Source organism: Cavia porcellus, unplaced genomic scaffold (assembly GCF_034190915.1).
Source record: "Cavia porcellus strain 051 isolate PalLab524CR breed Dunkin Hartley unplaced genomic scaffold, mCavPor4.1 scaffold_9, whole genome shotgun sequence".
Classification (NCBI taxonomy): Eukaryota; Metazoa; Chordata; class Mammalia; order Rodentia; family Caviidae; genus Cavia; species Cavia porcellus.
In genome coordinates, this window is record NW_026947492.1 from 14,059,132 (window position 1) to 14,077,500 (window position 18,369).

General features: G+C 36.4%; 1 long non-coding RNA gene across 22 annotated transcripts in view; it reads right to left on the bottom strand.

Annotated features, from left to right (window-relative positions):
* LOC106028267 (uncharacterized) overlaps positions 1–18,369 on the bottom strand; it is a 259,749-nt gene that overhangs the window by 30,546 nt on the left and 210,834 nt on the right. For all 22 annotated transcript variants that reach the window (XR_010049691.1, XR_010049688.1, XR_010049680.1 and 19 more), the window contains one exon: positions 1–18,369. This exon is cut by the window's left edge; it is cut by the window's right edge. This is a non-coding gene — a long non-coding RNA (uncharacterized LOC106028267).

Here is an 18,369-nt window from a genome sequence, read left to right on the forward strand (position 1 = left end):
GAGAAAAGGAATTTGTTCTGTACTTCGATGGCAGTGGCATTACAGACAGAAATCCTGTCAAAACTGATCAATTGCACACTTTCAATGGATGTGGTTCTTGTATGTAAATTGTATTTCAGACCTCAGGAGAGCTCTGTCATTTTCTCTATGGTCCACAATGTACTAGGTAAGAACTCTTGGTGATGTTACATAGAGATTTGGGTTGGTTTTAACTATCTGTTAATAAACAGACTTGTTTCTTCTAGATTAGGGGTCAGAAGTCTATGCCTTTGACCCAAATCCAGTCTGCCTCCTGTTATACTGGAATATGGTCATGCTTATCTGTTTATTAGTTTAGAGTTACTTTTTTTTCACAAAACAGCCAAGTGAGTAACTGTAATGGAAACCATCTGACTCGCAAAACTTAAAATATTTACTCTCTGGTGTATAGAAATAAAGTTTGGTGGATCCTACAGTGGAGAATACAAAGTCAGATATGGACACGGGCAGCCTGAATTGATGTTATGTCAGGAAGAAGGAAGACCCGTGTGTAAGAATGAAAATAGTACACTTTAAAAAATCCACGTTCAGCAATACAAATTAATATGCACACTGACATGAATAAAGAGTCAAATACAGTTAGCCTTCGAAGTACCTTGTGTTAATCTTATTAAAGTCAAAAGTTTTAGTAAGACTGACTACAGCAAAGCATGTTAAAAAGAGCAGGGAAGTACTTATCTGAAAAGCCCCAAACTGTCTTAGTCTCCCTTTCTTGGGCATAAAATAAATGGAATCAATAACCTTTCTATTCACAATACAAAATCTGTACTCATTTTAGTGAATCATTAGTTATTAAACTACCCTTGATGCTTGCATTTGCTCAACTGCAGTGAAATCCTTGTAGGTGAGGGTGAGGGGCCGGGGTGCAGTGTACCCAGGTCTGTCGTGACAGAGGAGCACAGCTCAGGCTAGATCTTGATTCTACCACTACGACTGATGATGAGGTATTGGGCAAGATGCTTACCCTCTAACCCATGGCTTCCCTTCTGTAAAATGGAGATAAGCTTTCCTCAATGATGGGGTGGTCAGAAGGGGTGAATCCACAATGCAAAGGAACCCAAAACAAAACGTCACCACTCAGTAAGTGTTAGGACTTTCCTTCTTCAGCACTGTAATGGCAATTGTTTCAGTTAAAATGGATTTTATTTCAAAATCTTCAGGTGGTATTGACTGTCACCACTTTCTAGAGAGTCTTTTAAAGTGTTTATCAAGAGGGTTGAAGTTAATTTACAGTTTTGGCTCTAATTTTTTTTCATTACTAGGCATTGAACTCAAGATCTAACAGATGCTGTGCTTACACACTGAGCTATACTCCCGTTCCTGTTTTTATTTTGAGACAGTCTCACGTAGTTGCTCAGATTGGTCTAGAACTTAGCTCTCTTATTGCCTCAGTTTCCCAGCTTCCCAGGTTGGCTGCAGGTGTGTGACATCATACTCAACTCTTTAATTTTTAGGTAGATACCTGATCTTTGTCTCTTCCAAGAGAAGTATGTTGTGCTTCCATATGCTATGAAATGCCTGCTACATTTTCCTGTAATTCTACAACGCTAATGGTGATTATGCAATCATTTTCAAATGTAACTTTAAAAAGCCATTTGCTTGGGTGGAGGAGTAAAAGTTTTCTTTCTAGGGCTGAAGACATTCTGGACTAATAAACTGCCACTGAAGTGGGAGATCCAGCGAAGGGCAGACACCAGAAGACGAGGAAAAGTTGAAGACCAAGATGACTGAAAGGCAAAAGGCAGAGAAAGACAACTAACAGCCCAGAATTCACCAACACAACGTTCCTAAAGCTTCCCTTTAGCGATCAAGTGAGTGAGTTACTAGGAATCATTTAAAATGACTTCAAAGGCAGAAGCTGCTCTAATGTGTACTAGGCAAGCTTTGGTTCTTATAAAAGTCTATTTACACGGGTGTTATGGTTTATATCTAGATGTCCCCTAAAGCTTCATGTGCTCATAGGCTGGAGTTTTGAAAGGTGACTGGATAATGTGGGCCTGAGAGCTGACTTGCTGTCAAGAGGTGGGATCTGGTCAGAAGACGTGGATCAGTGTGGGTGACCTGGAAAGATCTGTTTTCCACCCAGGCTTCTCCTTTCACTCCGACTCTACTTCTTCACTGCTCAGACATCCACCATGCCCCTGAGCCATGCTATCTTGCCTTGGAGTCAGCAGGCTAAAGACTCAACTGTAAGCCAAAATAAACTTCTCCTTCTTTAAACTGTGGGTGTTTGGTATTGTGTCTCCACAACCCAAAAGTGACTAAGATTGTGGGGGATTGTGTTCCTTGATAAAATAGGATAGGTGAGGCCTTGCAAATGAAATTGCAGAAGGACTCATTGAAGCACTTTTAGATGGCCATTTAACTGTATTTTCTCTGTCACGCACAGAATCTATAAGCCCAGAAGCACAGGCTCATGTGACTTTTGCCTGGGGTGTGTGTGTGTGTGTGTGTGTGTGTGTGTGTGTGTCTGTGTGTGTGTGTGTCTGTGTGTCTGTGAGTGTGTATGTGTGTGTTCTTTGCATAAGCACAATCAAGGTGTTCAATGAATGTGTGGTTATGATGATGATCAAGAGTTTAACAATAATGGGATCTTCTCCAAAGGCTGGTTAGTGAGGTTTCAAGTTAATATATTTTTCATTTTCTTTTTACACTCATTGCAGAGGGGTGGAAGGGGAGTAGAAAGGATCACAAATTGAGTAGTCATCAAAATAAAAACATAAAAAGGCTGTTCTATTTAAAAGTAGGTAGATGGCTTTGTTGGGGTAGTTGCTGATGGTTAAATAGGATATTCTGGATTATATTCCATGGCTCATTCTATCACTTCAGCATATTTTATCCTAGCCAACCTCCATTTCCAAAATTTTCCTAACCACATTTACCATTTGCAACTTCTGAAGTAGATCTACAGAGCTAAGTGGCCCTTGGTTCTATTAGAAGAATATGGTGTCACTTATACAATAAGCACTTATGTGCTAGAAAGCAAAGGGGTCTGACAGCTGCTGTGATCCTACAGTTCTCCTGTAACACAGTGAAGTCATGTAAGTTTCTACCTGAAAATCTCACTCCTTAGCAAACCTTTCTTTCTATGCTAGGAATGGTGAATCTTAGACTCTGGTCTACGAGTGACTCTTACTTCTCATCATCATGAAGCTAAGTACGAAAACAATAAACCTAACCACACCTGAGAGGGATCCACTTCAGCAATCTAGTTCCCATCCACTATGCATCATATTCCAGATTTAAACTGTGGGAGTCATCCTTGCCTCAGCCCTCCTCTTCTCTCCCCACATCTATTTTTAATTACAGAATCCTACTGCTCCTCCGTGCAGCATATCTGCCCCTTCTGCTCTGCTCTCTCTATTGCCTTAAGTTCTCTGTCTCCTCACCTCTTGAAAACACAGGCAGCTTTCTCCTTTCTCCAGGAGTAACATCCCCACTCCACACAGAATTCCACTCATAATACACTGCTTTAAATCATGCTCTTAATTTGTCATGCCCTGACCCAAATTTTCCTTGCTAATTTATCTCTTACCACTTGATATAGAAATAGGGAACATGAACATCAGAGAAGTCCACAAGAAATGAAATACTATAGAATTATCAATCACAGAAGTAAATTCTTGAATGTGACACAATGTGACCTGCCTCCACTGAAGAATACACAGATTCCACACTGCTGGCCAAAGCGCCATCTTGGGTTCTCAGGTCAGGCTCACCATGGTTGATGAGCATGCTGGATTCTTCCTGCCCCACTGTCTCCTGGGGAGCAAAATGGGGAGCTGCACAGAAGTACAGGCAAGAGCTTTTTTATATCAGGAAATGACCAGTGACCTACATGCTTTGCCAGAGATCCTTGTGCTTGACCCCTGTCCCATTTATTTTATTAAAACCTTGACTGAAGATAGATTACATTATTATCAAATCTGAAGATATTGAAAATGGGAGAAAAAAGAAAAGCTACACCCAATGACAAGATCAAAGTTCATAGACAGCTCTACTAAGAGGTCAAAGTGAAGAGCAGAAAATGTGACAGAAATAAATAAGTTTTGAATGGTAGGTTCAAAACTTCCACTGAACCGGATGAGGGAGACTCCATATAATTATTAGAATAAAAAATTTCCAGGGAAGGAGGTCAGGGTGAGGGAGCATGAATTATTTATAAGGAAAACACAAATAAAGCCAACAGTTTTGCCTTCAAAATAGTCAAAGAATACTTAGGCTGCATAATAGAATTATGTTGTCTAGAACAAGTGATGAGCTAGTTACATGGTGCTCCCTGATTTGACAGCCCAAGAATACTTTCAATTCTGGTTGTCATATCAATCAACAAACAAATACACGAAGAATTATAAAGACCTAGAAATCACATATACTATATGGATTTGTGTTTAAATTAAGAATAGAGGTATTAAGAAAAGATGCAAAGTCTGTTTCTCTAAAGATTATCCTGCAAAAAGAAGTAGGTAATTTATTCTCTGTAGCTCAGGAGGTAAGAACTAGACGTAAGGGTGAAAGTCTGGTGAATTTTAGCTCAACAGAAAAATTATTTTCTGTTAGAAAGAGACAAAGTAGTAGAATCTGATGTACTAGAAGTGTTCAAAAACTTGTACACCATTCATGGAATACAGACAAACTAAACCTGGAGTTACCTCCTATAAATCTCTAAGGTGTGATACTGCTGCCCAATCCCAGAAATCCCCTTCCCTCTCCCATGGCTATACACATCTATCATATTTCTCTACATTGATAGGCAGCTCTGTGTCTCTCACCAGGCTAAGAGCTCTTTGAAGGTAAAGACCCTCACTTTTATATGATGGCATACCCTGGCCTATAGTGCAACCCCTTGAGAAGCTAAAATAATCAATGTATTTTTCTGAGTTAAGTGAGTTATGAAGTTTTACCTAGAAAAATTCCCCTCCAAAATCCAACATGTTTCTCTTTCCACACAACGCATTCCCTAACAACTTCTGTAGCTTGCATTCTGTGCCATACAGTCTTCCATAATGTGATTTTGTATAATATTTAATGTGTGTCCCCCCACTCCTCAACTAGACTGTCAATTCTCAGTGAACAAAAGAATATCATTTAAAAATTATTCCAACTACTTGTCATCAGATACAGCACAGAATTAGTCATAATGTGCTTACTGATTGAAAAGTAATCTAGAAAATGTTAGCATTAAAAATTTATCTTCCACTTATCAATTACAAAGAGGAACAATAGCAACTAATAGGGAAGACATATGACAGTCAACCAAGTGATCAGAATTTATATTACCTACGTGACAGTATATTGAAATGATTGATCCAATAAAGAAGGCTTTAAAAAGGGCAAATCATTTTTGTAGTATTCTTGTAAAAAATGAATAATCTCACTCTAAACGTGAAACAACACTTAAAAACTCAAACTGAGGTATTCTAAAAGATATGAGATTAGTAGAAAAACAAAGAAAGATAAGAATCATTACAGATCAGAAAATATGACATTAAATGAAATGTAGATTCTTGTATTGCTTGTTTGACCAAAGAGAGGACATGATTGGAAATAGCTGAGAAATTTCAGTGAGATCTAAAGATTAATTAGCAATATTACAGCAGTGTTAATGTGCTGATGTTGATCACTGTACTCCACCTATGAAGATGTAACCATTAGGGGAAGCCAGGTGAAGCGTATATGGGAATAGGGTGAAGGGTAATGAGAACAGAATATTACTTTGCACCTTGTATTTACGTCTAAAATTATTTCAAAACAGGAAGTTGAGTAAGTCATAGTGTGGCATGCAACCTGACAAGCTTGATTGTGGCAAACAACCAAGATAGCTACATTTAACTAAAACAAATAAGGTGGTCTTAACTGTGGTTATTTGCAGTGCTTGTCAGTTATGTGGCTACTTGAATACTGACTTAGTGAATATTAGAGAACTGCTCTTGGAGGAAAGCCTCTGGTCACATCTTGTTTCAACTGATCAATACACAACCTTGTTTTATATGTTGCACAGGAAAACTGATAGAGTTTTAGCATTATACTTGGTGGTCACTTTTTTTTTTAATCAAACTCACAACCTCACACTGCCAGGCAGGCACTTATGCCACTGAGCTAAATCCCCATCCCATAGAAAACTATTTTTTTCTTTCTTTCTTTCTTTCTTTCTTTCTTTCTTTCTTTCTTTCTTTTTTTTTTTTTTTTTTTTGTCTTTTTCTTTTTTATTGGTACCGGGGATCAAACTCATGACTGCCTGCTTGCAAGGTAGGCGCTTATGCCGCTGAGCTAAATCCCCAGCCCTTGGTGGTCACTTTAAACAGCAAAATTATCAACAAATAGCATAAAAACTGCAAACAAATGTGTCACTAAATGACAATAATTTTTTGCTACATTTTGCATGTCCACAAATGACCACAAGAGCTTTCAAAGTATTGATTCTGGGGTTACAAATAAATTTTAGTAACCATACCAAGTCTCAAATATGGAATCTGTGGATACCAAGGTTTGCCTATATCTTTTTTTTTTTTTTTATCGGTCCCAGGGATCAAACTCATGACTGCCTGCTTGAAAGGCAGGCACTTATGCCACTGAGCTAAATCCCCATTCCCGCCTATATCTGTAAATATGCCATCCAATGACTGTGAATGTGTAGAACCTCATCCTTAGTGAGCAAAAAATCAGTACAATATTTGCATTTCAAATGAGAAATTGAATTCTTAAATCAGTACGTAATCAAGAGTTCTTCGATTATCAGAACCCAGTAGAAAGAATGAGCCTTCTCCATTAAGATCAACTCATATCAAGAAAGTCTGGCTCTAAACTCCTTCAGTTTGGAAGCATCTTAATCCTCCATCTTGATTGGACAGTTTATGGGATTTTTCCCCTCATCGTGACTACACTAAGGACCTTTCTCACACCCGGCTTCATCAGCTCTAACGATATTAATTTTCCTTCTCATGTTAGTTATCAACATACATGGCCAGAAGGAGAACTCCGTCAGCATCAGGAACTGCTTTCCTTTCAGGAAATCACTTCCAATTTCCACAGTGCTCATCGTCCATTTTTACTTAAGGTACTGACTTCCTATGTATGACCTAGAAACTCCCAAAATTCCTATCTCCACCCCAAGCCAATCACTCACTTCTACCAATACTTGAACTTTACCCTGGATCTAGTATCTCTTGAATGTCTTCATCTTTTCATTTCTTAAACTATGATCTTGGTTCCTCTACTTCTATTGCTGGTCTACCAAGTATCTGTGCACAAAAATCACAAAAAAAATGCTGTTTAAATCTAAAATAAATCAATTTCCCTAATCAGCTTTCAACAAGTCTTCAGTGTCCTTATTCACTTACTTGTGAGACCCAATTGCACAGACAGGTTCTGTCCAATCTTCTCTCTTTGCTACACACATTGCCAACACTCTAGTTCAGACTGGCATACAGATCACCCGAGTCTATGGTAATAAGTTCTTAACTAGTCTCTCCACATCCTGTCCTGTCCATTTTATACGCTAATTAATCATCCAAAATAGACAGTTAATCAACCTAAAGCTCCCCATAGCTACCTGGCAAAATTCCAAACACCTTTGTGTGTATTCAAGTTCCTCTCTAAACTGACTTCAGATTATTTGTAAAGACTCTTTTTCTACTAAACCTATCTGCAAACTGTGTATAAGCCCAATGGACTATTTGCATTCTCAAATATGTGCTATTTCCCTCTAGTCAAGTCCTTTGTTTACACTTCCTTCATTGTGAATAATTTGCCCCTAATGTCTATCCATCAAAATCTTATTCTCCAAGTGCCTACTCCAAGCATATCACTTCCAAAAAGACTGAAGTGATTTTACAATTGAAAATAACTTGTTTCTTGGATTTTCCAGAACTCTTTGTAATTGTAATCTACACATCTGCATTGATAGAGAAATTATTTGGTAATTATTGTATTCTCCCCTTTACATTTAAAGATATTTGATGGCAAGAAGCATCAAGACTATCTTGCATTCACTACAGCTTTAGAATAAAAGTTCAGTACTAAGTTATTTAATTAAACAATAAACATGTCTAATGTGCCTATTATGTGAGTATACATAATACCTCATATATAACATATATATATATATATATACATATATATGTATATATATCCCAGGTAAAACAAGAGATTGAGGAAAATACAACGCATTGTCAATAGACAATATTTTTGGCAGATTAAAGTTGGAAACAGACATAGGAAAAATAACTTAATATTCATTAATAATTAAGAGTATAACTTATTTACTTCATTTGATAAGGTAAACTTAAATTTTAGGGGAATTTACAAGTGGTAACTTCTCTAATGTTAACTCTACGAACAGGATTATACTGAAGTCTTCCTAGATATAGAAATTTATATACTTCATTCCTGAAATTTCAAAAAAGAAATAATAAATATATACAATGAATGCATAAACTGAATAGGAATTAACATAGCTAATACTATAATGGCACATCACATAATTCCAATGACTTTTCAGTTTTGATTAAGCAAAAAAACCACTTGATATTTATTCTCTATTCAATTTGCCCAGTGAATAGTAATTTTAAAAATCACCATCATTACTATCTCTATCATTACTGTCATAAAATGTATCCCTTAGTTAAAAAAGAACTTCAAAAATTATGCTGAGAAGTGTAGCGCAGAAAGAGCCTACAGCAGCTTGGAAGCTTAGTGACATCAGAGCAAATCCATTCATCTTCTTCATGGCCAGGATGGTTTTATTCACACACAATGAACAGTGCAGAGAAAGGTCCTTGAAGCCCTAGCCATTTAATAAGGGAGATTCCTTCCCAAATAAGATTTGACTCACTATAGAAAACTGCATGTGTTTACTCTATTTTTTTAAATTAAGTAATAAAAATAAGTCAGTTTTATACCAATATGCATTAAAATATTTATCTTTGAGGCTTCTGCCCATGTAGAGTTTAATAAACCTTTGAACTTCCGGTGACTCTAAGTAGCCTATGGTAACATCCCAAAGGCTGATCTTCAAATACACCTTCTCTTCACCTGGCAGTTGGACCTATGTCAGATTTGATTTTGTGCACTGAAGCAACAGTAAAGGCAAGGCAAGAATTCTGCAGGTGCTACAAAACACAATGCAGAACTTGTATATGGGCTACAAATGTTACCTGAGTTTCATGTTTCCTAAATCATGGGCCTTTCAAAATTTTTTACTGAAAGAAAACTTGGTTTAAGTGAGCGAACTTTTATTAACCACCTACTGTGTGTCAGTCTGGGACTGAAGGGATGATTAAGATGGTGCCTAATCCATTAAAATTAAATAGAAATAACACTGAGCATCATGTAACATGATGTGGTAGCAGCTTGACAAAACCTGCTGTAAGCAGAAAAGAAAGAGCTGCCTAAGGGAAGAGAAAAGGTAACAGAAAGAGAAAGACCCTGAGCTAGGCTTTGGAGAATAGTCACAAAAGGGATCCTCAACCTCAAGCACCGTTTAACTTTTAGAGTAACTTCAAAGCATGAACAGTTAAAGTGGTTGATATTAGAAATAAATCAGAGCTAGAACGTGTGTCCAGAACTAAACTGGGGGGATATTAAAGTGAGCTGTGAAGATGAGCCATGAGAATGGCATTCTCATTTCATATTCCCCAATCTTAACCCTAACTACTAGCTCTGGAATGCAATGCATGTTCTATGTTGAATTTAAAATGGAAATGACCCTGAAGGAAGTCTCTACCTGACACACAGGAGGTTTGGGGTGACTGAATGGAATTTTTAGCAGATACAAAGCCCTGACAGAAATTATTACCCTTAAAAAAAAGCAATGTTTTAGTTTAAGAATAACCAATATGATCAATAGTGCAATAAGCTATAGGATTCTAGAAATCAATGTATTATATTTACATGGCTGAAACACCAATGTGTGCAAATGATAATACAGGGCTCTGGAAGTGGAGAGAAAAATTGGTAGGGACCAATCGTAAAGAAACCAAATGGAATTCCTTATTACCATCAATTTTAGGAGAAAGAATCAGCATCCTGACATATCTTCTAGAAATAAAAAATGATCTGAAATGTATTCAGTTGTCTTAGGAATACTGTGCATGGGTGACATTAGGATTCTTTCATCTTCCTTCAAAATGGGTATATCCTGATCACTTTTTTTCTAACCAGTGCACGCTAGACTAAGCCGGGCAAATAACCGACTAAGAAGCCCCTCTGCAGTATCTGTTTCTAAGGAATCAATGCCCAGTATAGAGGAAATTAAATTAAAATTGAAAACAACAACAATAATAAAAAATAGCTTTGATTTTTAGTCTCAGAACATTACCTGATGAAGAAATAATAAAATGTTTGTATAATCTGGAGTGGGGATAGGGTTCTTAAAAATGTCTTTGTCAACACATTCCTGGAAAAACAATCTTTTATTAAAAATGTAGATTAGTCTGAATGCTTCATTTGTCTAAATAAATGTAGCCAGTGGCCAAAAACCAAGTTCTTAATAAAATTTAAATGTCCAGTGATTATGCTTTATTTATCATGCTTCTATTTTTTCTATTAATTTGTATTTTTTTGATCATCCACAACATTTTAAATTTTCCATGTGTCTGGATTAAGATTTGAAGTTAAAATAACAATTAAGTCAAATCTCCATCAAAGAGCTTTCTCGATAAGTATAGCAGAACTTTCCTGATTTAGCAGGACAACGAATTTATAATTTGCTAGTGGCAGAAAACGATTTTACTGCTGGAGAAGCCTATGTCAAATCTACATAGTGAGAAATTGGAGGGAACTTAAAGAGAATGTCTATGATTTTAATTTACTTATCCTACTTTAAAAAAAAAAGTCACTTGAGTCATCCTGGCTGACTTTCCTTAGCATTAGTCATAGAGCATTTCCTTAAGCCTGTGAGTGTGTTTCTATGTAAATAAACTATGTAGTTCACTTGGGGATAAAAGTCACAGTATTTAGAGATTATAAAGACCTATTAGATCATCTGGTCTGGCCCACAAGAGATAGTCCCTCGATAGTGAATGTAACTGTTGTTTTTTGCCAAGAGGCCAACAAGAAACAGTTGGAAAAAATATTTTCCATGCTTTTTTGGTTTTAAGTTATCTAATAGTGCTTTGGTCACTTCCCATGTAGACTAGTAAAGTTATCTTTAAACAGTTTCTATTATCAGGGAGATATAAAGTTTATGTTATTTGAGTTGACAGTGTCCTACCCACCTCCGTCTGTTGAAGAAATGATCTTTTTGCAAGATATGAATACTAAAGAATTCGCTCTTTGAACTTCCCCAGCTTTTTCCTCTCAATAAAGAAAGGCAAATAGCAAGTTCTCACTGTTTTTCCTAATCTATTCCACTGATTTCAGAGAAATTTGACATTACAACATGGATTTATGCAAAGCAGTAATACAATCACTATTTATAGCTTTCTGAATCAAAGTATGTTTCCATTTTCATTTTCTGTATTACATAGGATATGAACTATAGAAAGGCTTGGAATTCTGGCAGAGACCAAAGTGAAACAGCACTAGGAATTATAAAGAAATAGCAAAGACACCAGTTCTGGTAACTACTTTTATTCTTCAGTGTTTATGCATTATTTAATTATAGTCTAATTATACTTATTCATATCACAGTCAGAAAATTATTAACACTACTACTAAAGAAGAGAAAGCCTATATTTTTCACTCATATGTATGACAAAAATAGACATAAACATTTTAAATATAATCATTTCTAATCTACTAAACAAAAATCAACCTAAACATGAAGAAAATTTATTTCTGTTGAATTAGAATGTCTAGCATCAGTATGAAATTTGTATCAAGTAAGATTATATTACATTAGAAAGGTTAGTGAGAAAGCAATACAGTGTTTCTTGAAGTCTACATCCTAAATCAAGACTTTACATTCCATTTAAACCTCTAACGAATTTGAGATTCTGCAGCAACTCTGTGAGACTCTCCATGTGTACAGAGCATACACTGTGAGCTAAGTGGTTTTCACCAGTTTCCGTGAGACATTGTAAAGGTATTAGACACCATCGCTGTTTCCAGAGACACAACTATAGAAAGATAAATATATACTCTTTCATCCGTTATCTCCCACAAAGGATGAAAAGGGAGTGACTATAATTTCTGTTATCTAAAGTATGTTGACTTAAGATGGTGAAGCAAGGTCCAGATAAAACAGTACATTCAGACTGAGAAACTGTGGGAAGTTGAACACAAGGATGACTTATACTGACGGAGATTACTTACAAAGTTAATAGAGACCAATAAGGATGGTGAAGTGTTTTAGGATTATTAGCAGTGAGAAACCCTTACAGCCCTAAGCCTGAGAAAGTAAGGAGAAGCAGTGATCATTAGAAGCTGGAGTCAGAGCTGGCTGTGACCAAAATGACCACATTAAGTAAGGAGAAGCCAGTTCCAGCCCATGGCTGGGAGGGACTCAGTACCCTAACTGCTTTCTCCACTTTACCTCCAACTGCTTGCCACGGACGATCGGCCCAACTCATTCAGAAACACGAGGAAGGTCCACTGCTCAGCATGCAAGGGCACAGAGCAGGGTGGAACTGGATAGAGAGGAGAGCTGGCAAGGCAGGAAATAGCCCACGGACTCAGCTAAATTTAGAGCCACACGAGGTCATGGGATAATGAGTATTCCGTATTCAGGACTAAACATTTTGGTAGATTGGGTAAGAGTGATGTTTAATTTGCAACAGAATATTTTGACACTTTCCCATTGAAATAGAGCAGGGAGTCAATATTAACATCAGCTTCCATCTGAAGCCACCGAACATAAATGGTACACTCTAATTGAGCCCATATTTGCCAAGCTGAGGTCTATATTCACCACTTTTACATGTTAAACCACTTTACAAGATAAATTTAGCTTTATAATGCTGACCTTGAAGCGTGTGGATTGTGAATAACTTATAAATCTTAAGACATGTTAAATTGTATTTAGAATAGCTTTAGTCTTAAGCAGAATGCATTATTTATTTTAATGTCAGAAATTTTATTAAAATGATTCACCATAAAACTTTGTTTCTTAATCATGTCAGGTCATAAAAAAAACTTTACTTCCCAAACCTTTATATTCAGAGTTTTGGAAGATGTTCTCCCTTAACTATGCTTGATAGAACATGTGTTTTGCATATCTATTCCAATATATCAGCAATACTTCATTATTCAATAATAAAGAAGCTGTAAATTAACTAAGAATCTTAAATACGTAGAGGATTTCATACACAGTCATACACCCTGTGTGTGCCTTTTATGTTTTGAAGTTGCTGATTAGCAGCTGATCAGAAGCACCATGTTGCTACAACACTGCGATCTCACTATTGAATGTTCTGTCACAATTTGGAATTCAAGTTAAGATTTGAATTCTATACATTGTATTCAACTATAAAAATGGCATCCCCAGAACATCTGGGGCCTTATTCATCAAACAGTGAGTCATTCTGGAACTCCTGTCCCTATTCCCTGGACTTGATGAACTTTTGTAAATGAAATCTCCTGCCCCTGAGAGCACCAGTATTTCAGAAATGAAGATCAGCCTAGTTTGAAAAGAAGTCTAAAGGCTTATAGTTTGATGTAAAAACTGAATTCTTAACCCTCTTTACTGTCCTCCCTCATCAAAGTGACTGCAGTCATCTGCTGGCAAGATTGAGTAGTAATTGATATTATATAGCCTCAATATTTCAAAGAATGTGTACAATTGAAAATTCAAAAATTATTTGGTAGCTTTAAATTGGACAGATAATAATGAAAATACAGATCCATCCAGAAATTTACACAGCAAGAAAATTCTTTAGATCCTAAAGGAAAATCTTAATTATAGTTTCTGATCACGATCTATAAACAACAAAACAAAACTCTCATCAAAGTCCTACAGGAACAAGACATGGTCTCAACTGAGGTTTCCTTGGGAGTCACTCGAAGAGACGATAAGATAAAAAGAGATCATGTTTTGTTATGATCTTTTGGCAGTCATACAGAATAGTCTACTTTTAGGTAAGTTCCAAGTGAAAATCTAAGTGCAATCATAAGTTATTGATTTATTTTTCCTTGGCTTTCTTTTAAAATATATTGATTTACATTCCTTATATCTGAAGTGGATAAGCAAGAGGCTCTAAGTAGGCTAAGGAAGAACGAAGCCGCTATGTTATCAGATACTTCTTTTGGTCACCTTTTAAAACAGCCACCATAAAGCTTTCTAATATGTTTATTCAAAGAGTCTTGAGTCTGTGCCTTGAAAGGTTACATGTGATTTCCCTCTGTTAAAACCACAAGCATTTATTAAAGCAATAGAAAAAAAATGGTGCAGACATGATCCTCCCTCTCTCCACATGGCTCGAGTCTTATCAAGCACGATGTCATACAAACTTCTCCCCGCCCCCACCCTTCCTTAATGCACCATATAGAGAGGGCTCTCAGGCTGTAAAGATGTCATATATATATTTTCTCTTCCCTCAAAGCTTCCTAAATAAAGAGAGATCTATTTGTCTCCATGGTGTTTTCACCATTAACAGTATCAGAGCCACAGGAACACAATGGGAGATGTGTTTTCCCCTAACCTCTTGACTCAGAGATGTCCTGATGCTAAACGTTATTGCATTTTGCATTAGCACAGAACAGTGAGAGTTCTTTGACTGATGGAAAAGGGTTGAGAAGGGCCACAGAAGCTCTCATGTGCTCCAGACTGCAGTTGGCAGCAGAGCACAAAGCATGTAATTTTTGTTGAGAAAGGACACAAACAGGAATCAGAAAAGGAGGTGGTGAGTTTCACATGTCTCCCTCTTGAACGTTCACCACTGTGATAATCTATACTAACACGATCATCAGCACCTGATCATAGACATTAACTCATTAGAAAATGATGTACTGTTCTTTATTACTCTAGGGATCTGCAAACCACGGAAGGAGCAAGGGTATTCCTATGTACTATTTCTTAGGATACTCTTTCCAAGCTATATTGCTGCCTCCCGTGTTAGTAGCTGATGTGGAACCATTATTGAAAATTCTCCCTTATTATGGGGATGGAATAAGAGGGATATCTTTCCATGTTTTAAGACAAGACGACACAGAAGCTAATAAGTAAGATTCTCCTCAATAAACTCTAAAGTGATAGTTCCAGAATCAATATAATAGTTACCTCAGAAATTGTTCAGTTCTATTCTATTGGTTTACATCTTTGGACAACAAAATTCGAAAGCTGAAATGACTTGACTACAGCAGAACCAGGCTAGGTACCAGTATTCATGCTCCCAGATGGATCTTCTTTACATATTCTTGCGAAAGATGCTTCTGTTGAATGCATGGCTATAATAGGAGTATCTTTAGGAGTGTGCTCAATGTCACAATTTCTCTGTTTCCAAAACAAATCAATGCTGTACCCTAGGGTTCTGTATTAGGGACGGTAAATAAGATACACTTAGAAACAAGTTCTGTGGCTATACTTAAAAGGGGAATTTGGTGTACTTAGCTAAAGATGGAAAGCTATACCTAAATTTCTTACCTTTAGCCTAATTACCTAGACATCTGAAATTATAGAGCATTTACTTATTGGAGACATTGAGATGTAAGAATACAGTCCATGTGATGGTAACGTCAACCTCACTTAAATGTTGACTAGGTAATAACACAAAACTTTCCTTTGGCTTATGTCTTGCAGTGAGTAACTACTTTGAAGATAATAATATAGGGTATAATAACTATTGCTATTCTCTTGTTATTTGGTTATGAATTTTTATTTTATTTTTTCATAAAATAAAAAAGATAAGGTTAAAAAAGTTGATTAGAAAGAGCAGTAGTGACATGAGCATTATCCTATTTGCAGTCAAAGCTTACAATAAATATTTAGTAAATGAAAGTCACTTACAAAAAACTTGGTATTCTTATTTTTCCTTGGGTTTCCAGAAAACTCAGAAAAAACAGTAAGCCAAAGCCACCTCTGAGAAAGCTAATGTTTGTCCTCCGAAGAAAGTCTTCGGAAGCTCAATACAAGAAAATGATTCGTTACATTATTGAAAACTGGTTTTAAAGTCTTCCCTAATAAACCCAGTGAAAAAACTAATCCCTAAAAATAAAAAAAGCACAGAAACCTATCTTCAAAAAAGTTTCTAAACTCACTATATTAACTAACCAGTTTCCTTAAGTTGCAAAAGCAAAACATTTTTTTTTTTTGCTTATTGAAGGTTAAAATGTCAGCAATACTTCTGTTTTGAAGTTTATCAGGGCTAGAAAATAGCTGGATTGAATGAACATATTCTGAAAAATTAAATTAACATTTCTACTACAAGTATACATTTCTTGATAATATTTCAAGGCGTACCATGCTGCAACTTTTCCTTTTCTTTTTAAATCCTAACATTAATTTTCAGAAGATACCATGGTCATGTGTATCAATAGCATATTTGGGGTTTCTGGGGTTATGAATGTCTGCTCACTACAATAAAATTTAGTGAATTTTCCCTGGAAAAACATAATATATACTCACCAAAAATGAAGGCAAAGAATGAATCATTTTGGAAATGACTTTACCCTATTACTGCTGAAATTGATACTATGTTGTGACTAAAGTTGACTCCAACGTTAATTTAATTTAACTGTGTTTCCCAAACTATTTTTCCTACCGTGGCCTATTGGTTAAAAAGCATACCAGTATAGATAAGTTCTAGATCTTATGCCATTTGGAAGGCAAATTATTTACATTGTGGTAGATACAACATTATCACCAAATCAGTAGAAGCACAATTGTAATGAAGTTATTTTGTCTTCAGAAGCAGGGCATACTAACTGCTAATTTGTTCTTAAAAATCATGAATATGTGATCCCACTCAAGTTTATGCCACTGAAAAGGAGAGGGCCTTACTGTTTTGTGCAGGAAGGCAATTTGATATTAAAAAGCCTTATAAATATATAAGCAGTACTAAGTAGCTGCTTATACACCAAGTGGCCACACACATTTAACTCACAAACATCCAACACAGACACAAGGTTTCATGCCAAACTCTTAACTGTGACAAAGTAATGGCAGTGTCTTTAGGGTCAGGCTAGGCTCCTCTAAGTCACTGAAGTATGAGGCAAGAAATAAAAATGATACAGGAGCCTCTGAGTCTTTTTCTTAGTTCTACAGTTAGTTGTAGGGTGGCCTAAAAGTAACACCAACCTTTTAACTGTGCTTTATCAGCAAAGACAGGCAGTTATCCTTGACCTCTTGGTAATGTGGCAATCACAATGATTCCTCATAGAAATAGTAGCATGGAAAGTCTGACAGCCAACAGAATCTCATCCTTTCTATAAGGGAGGGATCAAGGGAGAAAGACAGGAAAGTGGAAGGGGGCAGAGAGAGACAGACAGACAGACAGAGACAGAGACAGAGACAGAGACAGAGAGAATGAGGGAGTCAGAGATCACCATATGTATAGGCTCCAGAACTATTTTCTTTTTTATATACTGTGTATTATATTAAAATACCAGAAAATAATAGAATGGATTAAATTACTATATTAAGTACCTTCAGACTATCTTCATTTCTACATAAAAAAAAAAACAAACAAAATGGGCTTTGAGCAACTCCATCCTAACTGACAAGAGTTGGATCCCAGTGCTGGATTTTCTGCTCACAGCTTATGGCAGACTGAGAGTTTAGTCTATCATTCATTCAATATCCCATTATTATCATCCTGGTGTCTTGCCATTTTTCATACAGGCTTACAGCATATCTTATCAACAAGAGTATAACATAGCATTCAAGGATCATCTTCGGCAAAAATCCAAAAATATGAATTCAAAAATATGGCTCCTGAACTTGGAAGCTTCCACCAATTGAGAAAACAAAATTATTTTCAATTTGATGGCATCTGAAAACACAGTGCTACTTTACAAATGGTCCAAACTGGCAATGACTTCCTGAATTCATGTCCTTTGCTATGAAACTTGCAGTCTCTGACTCCAGCCCCAGGATTAGTCAGGCACTTCCTCCAGCCAGTGAGATATTAACCAACACAGCAGAAGCTTGTAAAATCCTGTAGCTGTCTGCCTTTTGTTTTTGATTCCAAGACTTTACTATGAGGATGTTTTAGGCCTAGCCTGTTGCAAAATGCGACATGAAGAACAGATCTGAGTTTCTCTGTTCATCCTAGTAACCTATCCAATTACTTGCAGCTAGAATGAAAGAATCAAAACCAGAGAAGTTACCCCATCTAAAGTCCAGATCCATCTATAGACTCATGAGCTAAATCTATGATTATTGTTGTATGCCACTAAGGGTTTGTGTTGTTTATTACACAGCATTATTGTGACAATGGATAGATGACACACTGA